Source organism: Chinchilla lanigera, unplaced genomic scaffold, assembly GCF_000276665.1.
Source record: "Chinchilla lanigera isolate Chin_1 unplaced genomic scaffold, ChiLan1.0 scaffold00065, whole genome shotgun sequence".
NCBI classification, from domain to species: Eukaryota; Metazoa; Chordata; class Mammalia; order Rodentia; family Chinchillidae; genus Chinchilla; species Chinchilla lanigera.
The window spans coordinates 6,205,779-6,212,831 of NW_004955466.1; positions in this window are offsets into that span (position 1 = coordinate 6,205,779).

Below are 7,053 nucleotides of genomic sequence, written 5' to 3' on the forward strand. Positions count from 1 at the left end.
TTACTGTTGGTTAAACAGTAAACAAGTGTCTTGCTGATGAAGAGGAAATTATGTTGCTACATTTTGAAACTTAAAATATAAGAGGACTATTTTTATTTCAAAATATCCTTTCAATAATGTTTTGTGATAAAATTTTCTTCCATAAAGTTCTGTTAATTGCTAATTTTGTCATTTTTAAAAAATATTTCTGTAAAAAAACTTAATAAAAAAGCCAATCTTTCTGAATATTTTTTACCTTTCTTATACTTAAAGGTAAGGATATCCTTTTATAGAGAAAAGAAATATTGTCAGAAAAAGCACAAATGTTGCTTTGGAATCTTTAATACTTGTCCTTAGATGTTAATAAGGACAACTTTGAGACTGTGCCAGTAGAAGAAAATTTATTTTTCTGTAAGTGAATGCAGCTTACATTTAGGCTGTGAACCAGTTTAACTCACCTGCGACTACAATAGGTAAGTCACTTGAACGTATTCTATGTTTTCTTTTTTTTGGTGGTGCTGGGTGTTCAATGCTACACCCCTTTACATGTCCTGTAAAGTATGAAGAGTTGTCACATGTATAAATAGTTGGAAAAAAGCCAAAAGAATATTGTGGGACATACAAAGTATTGTTCATAATAGCCAAAAAGTGGAAGCCATCTAAGTGTGCATCAGTAAATGGATGGAAAAACAAAATGTGATAAATTCATTCCATGAGCTATTAGCTACAAAAAGAAGGAAATATTTATACATGCCATGATTTAGATGAGTCTTTAAACCATGCCAAGTATAGCTGCAAAAGACCACATATTTGCCAGGCGTGGTGGCACACGCCTGTAATCCTAGCACTTGGGAGGCTGAGGCAGGAGGATCGTTGCAAGTTCGAGACCAGCCTGGGCTACAAAGTGAGGTCAAGGCCAGCCTGAACTGCATAGAGAGACCATGTCTCAAAAAGACCAAAAAAAAGAAAAAAGACCACATATTGTATAGTTCCATTTATATACAATGCCAAGAATAATTCAGTCTATGGAGAAAAACACATGTTGGTGATAGCCCAGAGCTGAGAGGCTGTAGAGGACAGGAGGGTTAGTGAGTCATAGTTGAAGGGTGTGAGATCTTTTTTGGAGGTAAGGAAACTGTTCTGTGATGCACTGTGATGATGGTTGCACAACTCTGAATATACTAGAAATCTATGAATTACACGCTTCAGAATGTTTACATTTATTTTTTTTTTTTTTTTTTTTGGTTTTTCTCCGGTACCGGGAACCGAACTCACGACCTTGCGCTTGCCAGGCAGGCGCTTTTGCCGCTGAGCTAAATCCCCAGCCCCTGTTTACATTTATTTTTAATTGATACATAAAAATATAAAAATGACACATTTGTGGGGTACCATGCAGTGTGTGCATACAGGTATATATTATGTAATGTTTGTCAGGATGAACATGTCTGTCTCCTCAAACACTTAGCAATTCGTTACAGTGAAAACACTCAGACTCCTTTCTTCTATATTATCTGTGGTTACCCTACTGTGCGGTAGCACTCTAGAACTTCTTACGCCTTCTGAAGCACAATTTAGTATCCCTTGATCAGTGTTTCCCCAACCCATCCTGCCATACTTATGGGTGAATTTTATGGTATGTGATTATAACTCCAAGCTGTTGCAATAAAATTAAAAATAGCAGACAAGATGAAAAATGATAGCAATCTTAACAACTGGTAAAATGGAGTTTTAGCCAGGCATGGTGGCGCACCCCTGTAATCCCAGCACTCAGGAGACTGAGGCCGGAGAATCATTGCAAGTTTGAGACCAACCTGGGCTATAGAGTGAGCTCAAAGCCAGCCTGATCTGCAGAGTGAGACCCTGTCTCAAAAAGACAAAGGAAAAAAAAAAGATTTTTTAGGCTAATGTGATATTTCTAAAAACAGATAAAGTTGGAAAAAATGTCGATTTTGTTTATGAATGGTTATTCACAATTACTATTAGCTAACCCAACCTAGCCATTAAACACACATTAGGACCATGTTATGGTTGATACATTGTGTCAGTGTGAATCTAAGGCTTGACTGAGTAAACAGTTCTACACCCTGCAGTGAAAAGGCCTGCCCTCTGGGCTCTGGGATGATGTTAATTGTGTCAACTTGAGAAGTTTAGAAGGTTAACTCAGCAGGGGCCAGGGTCCGTCCTTTATATCCATCATGAACCTGTGCAAGAGGAGGGCATGGAGATTGTGTGGGGGTATCCCCGCTGGGGGCAGCTATCTTGTGCTGCCTTGAAATGTTGGCCTTGTGCCCTGCCACCCTACCTTGGAACCAGCTGATTATAGACCGAAACCTTCACAAACGGTGAGCTAAATAAACTTTTCCTTCCTTAACTTTGGGCCTTGTGGGTATTTTTGTGTCAGCAACAAGAGAAGAGTAACCAAGACCTTGTACAGTTTACCTCAGGAATAATTCAACAAAAATCTGTGACAAAGCGAAGCATAAGGGACACATGCCTATAATCCCAGGTACTCAGGAGGCTGAGGCAAGAGGTTTGTGACTTCAAGGCCAACCTGGGTAGTAGTGAAAAAAAGCAAAACATTGCCAGTGGGAAAGTAGTCAAAGAATATGAAAACTAAAATTTAAGAAGAAACCAAAAATATGGTCAAACTCCTTGATAATTAAATGAAAACTTGAAATAATAACTCTGACCGTGAGGGGTAGCAGTTGTTGAGACATGGTCTCCATATGTAGCCTAGGCTGGACTTGAACCAGTGATGATCCTACTCCCTCAACCTCCTGAGTGTTGGGATTACAAGCATGCAGCACCACTCCCAGCTCTGTCTTTCAGGATTACAAGCATTAGAAAGTTGAATGATGCCAAATATAGGTATGTGGCCACATAGGACCAGTCATGAGTTGCTGATGGTAGTACAGACTGATGAAGGTATGTGTGTGTCTGTGGACCCTCTGCCCTTGCAGTTTCATTGCCTGATTTAATATCCCAAAGGCATTTTCGCTGGGCGTGGTGGCACCCGCCTGTAATCCCAGCACTTGGGAGGCTAAGGCAGCAGGATTGTTGCAAGTTTGAGACCAGCCTGGGCTACAAAGTGAGCTCAAGGCCAGCTTGGATTGCACAGCGAGACCCTGGGTCAAAAAAAGAAAAAAAAAAAAACTTAAAGACGTTTTCATACAGATCCATTATTGGTAATTACTTTTGATGTCCATTATTGGTAATTACTTTTGATGTGGACTTAGAGATAACCTGGATATTTTTCACTGGGAGACAGGTTACAAAAAAATGTGGCAGTGTACACAATAAAGTAATAGTAGCTATAATCTGCAGAGTAATTGTATGTTTAACTATGGTTTAATAAAAATAGTACCCAATGAAAGAAAGATACAGTGCATATTATATATTAAAAGGATAAAGGTAGACTTACATAAATGTATATAAATTAAAGGTCAACAAATCCAACAACTTTTTGCAAGAAAAACGTACAAAGTCCCACTTACCTGGTATGTGGGAGAAAGGAATGAGTGTAGGCATAGAAGTAAGAAAGGGAGGAGAGAACAAGAAAAGATCTGAAAATTATTTTGGTAGAATATCACAACTGTTGGAGAGTTTAAGCACTAGTAATAGTCACATGGCTAAAACACACACGAGGGAGGGCCGAGTTTTAACTCCAGGGAGTACAAGGTTGAAGGTGGCACAGTGGTAAGCATCAGACAAAGAGCCTTGCAGAGAGTTGCTGTCCAGGCACTGCACTGTAGTTAATCAAGGAAGAGAAGGAGGGAGGTGGGTCCCATGGACCCAGGAAAGATCTGAAATGAGAATTGAAGCCCATGGGGAGAAGGAAGAGAGAAACTTCAACGAAGAAGGAGGTAGCTGGCAGAGCCTTCTCTCTGAGTTGGGACTCAGTGTGGAAGAAATGGTTTAGACCTGTGGACACATGGTGACTGCTGACAACTGCAGAGGTAGACGACTTCACAGAGATGTGGCAGTGGAAGGGAACAGAGGACGTGGAGAAATGCACTAGCTGGTGGTGAGTCTGCTGGATTGGGTGTCCTGCAGAAGAGGGTGATTGGCTGAGAGCCATCTTGGAGGGGGGCCAACTGAACTTGGAACAACTGCTGGGTCCGTCTAGTGGCTCTTAGCTGAGTTCAGGCCCACAGAAGGTAATGTGGTAGCTGCAGGCTGAACAGGTCTGATCCTAGCCTCACAGCCAGAAACCAGCCTTAACTTCAGGAGAAATAAAGGTGCAGGCTCACTAACATCCACTACTCCACCATAAAGCTACTGCTGGCTTGCTGGGATAAATCAGCATGGATCTGGACTCCTGTCTCCACATGTCTCCCAGTGACAGCAGAGACAAACCTGGAAATAGTCTCAGTTTCTTCTCTCTCTCTGTTTTTTGGTTTTTTTTTCTCCTTCACTGTTTGATCTTTTTGTATGAGTGTGAATATGGTTTCTAGTTTCTTTGTGGTGGTGGTTCTGTTCTTTCTTTTATTCTTTCCTTCTCGCTTTCCCTCGTGTCTTCTGCGCTAGTTTCCCAAAGTTTGCATGATCCCCTTTTGTCCTGCAGCCTTGCTTCTAATATCTTATTCTTCTATTTCTCTATTTTTTTGCCCTAATCTCTCTTTTTTTTTCTTGACCTAATCTCTTAAATTTTCTCCCATGAGGGTAAAACTGGCATATTGAAGGCATATTTACTGCATACAATTTTCTGGTTTTAGATTTTGTTATATAACCATGAATCTAGTTCATATGGGTAAAGATGGCAAATTAATGGTTACCTTAGTTTCTCATTTTCTACACTGTGTTTGGTGCTGTTCTTGCTGACTGTACTACTTTAGCCAAAGTGACATAATGGTTCTAACCAGCTGTAGTATGCAAAAACTGAGATTGCCAAATGGTTATAGAAAATATGGGCAAGTGCCAAAGAACCATGGGCCAGGCCAACTAGGCAGCATCTTCTCATTCCCAACAAATTGAAGACGTAGGATCTTTCAACACACTCAAAACCCAAAAGCCAGGTACACCTGGAAGATACCTTGGAGAAGTAGTCATTACCCCTGGGTTCTAAATACTAGTATAAAGCAACTCACCATTGGCAATTTATAAGTATTAAGCCAAGAATTAAACTAAAAAAAAAAAAAAAAAAGACACTTAAATAAAATGCAATGCCAGACATCCAGTTCACCAAAGGCAAGCCTAGGGGGAAATGTGTGACAGTCTAAAAGCCACCTAATTGGCCTCTCTGAAGTGGTAACAACTAAGCAAATGAATGAGACTAGAAAAAAATCAAATCAGAAATAATTCCTCAGATAACTACAGAGATTTCTCAGATAACTACAGCAATAACAACATGGAAAAGCATGCTTCGTGACTCCAGAACAGATACAGATTAAAAAATAGAGGAACTTAGGAAAATGATGGAAAACATGAATGCCCGACATAGGAAAGAAACGGAATCCATAGAACAGATTCAAACAGCTATCCAGGAGACTAAAAATGCCATTGATAGTATCTGCAGCAGAATGAGCCATTTTGAGGAGGAACTCTCAGATATAGAAGACAGGATTGCATTTAGCAATCGTGAAAAGAAAGATTTCTTAAAAATAGCTAAGAACCATGAGAAATCAGTCCAGCAGCTGCTAGATGATGCGAAAAAGAATAACAACGTTGATTGGAGTCAATGAAAAAGCAAGAGATAGCATGAATGATATAAAAAACCTGCACTGACGTCATGGCAGACAACTTCTCTGGCAGGAAAAAGAATGTGACATACAGATAAGAGAAGTATATAAAATTAGAGTTAGCCATGGTTAAAGAAAAAGTACAGCAAGGCATATCATAGTCAAGATGCCAGAAATTGAACACAAGAATAGAATATTAAAAGCTGTTAGGGAAAAGAAACAAATCACCTATAAAGGAAAGCCCATCAGAATCACAGCTGACTTCTCAACATAAACCTTCAAATTAAGGAGAGCTTGGAGGGAATATTTTAAGCCTTTAAAGAAAGCAACCTCCAGCCCAGATTGATGTACCCTGTGAAACTATCTTTCAAAATTGTTGTGGAAATAAGATATTTCTGCAGGGGGGTGGGGAACACCTGAGAAATTCATGAACACCAATCCAGCACTCCAAGATGTTTTGAAGGACATTCTGGAAAGAGATAAGAACTACAACTCCATGAGCCCCAACAGAAGGAATCCACCGGGCAGGGCAAATAATTAAATGCAGATTGGGAGGGGACCAACAACAGGAAAATAACATGACAAGGAGAAGTCAGTACATATCAGTTATAACCGTCAGTGTTAGTTGTCTCACCAATCAAACAAAAGTGGCAAAATGGATCCAGAAGCAACATCCAATTCTATATTCTGCATAGAACAAACATTTAATTAAAAAATTCATAGGCTGAAAGTCAAAGGATGGAACACAATACTCCATGTGACAGGGGCCCAGAAAAAAGCAGGGGTAACTATTCTATTCACAGAAAGTGAATTTCAAGCCAAGACTGATTAAGAGAGACAAAGAAGGTCACTATATACTTGTAAAATGAACAGTCTAAGAGGAAGAGATAACAAGCATAAATATATATGCAACAAATACCAATGCACCCAACTATATAAAAACAAAATTAACTGACATGAAAAATCAAATAAGTAAATACAATTATGTTGGGCGATCTCCATACTCCACTGTCACAAATAGATGAACTAGACAAGAAACAACAATGAAGTATCAGAACTAAATCAATCTGTTGAACAAATGCACTTAATAGATGGCTACAGAGTGTTCCACCCTACAACAACAGAATGCATATTCTTTTCAGATGCACATGTGACTGTCTCCAAAACAGACCGCATACTACCTCATAAAACATGCATAAGTAAATGAAAGGAGTTGAAGTTATCCCATGAATATTATTAGACCATAGTGCAATGAAATTGAAAACTAATGGCAAAAGAAGCCACAAGAATTTCATAAACATAGGGAAATTAAATAACACCATCCTGAACAACCAGTGGGTCATAGGTGAAATTGAAAGAAGAAATTAATTTCTATAATTAAATGATAATGCTAGTA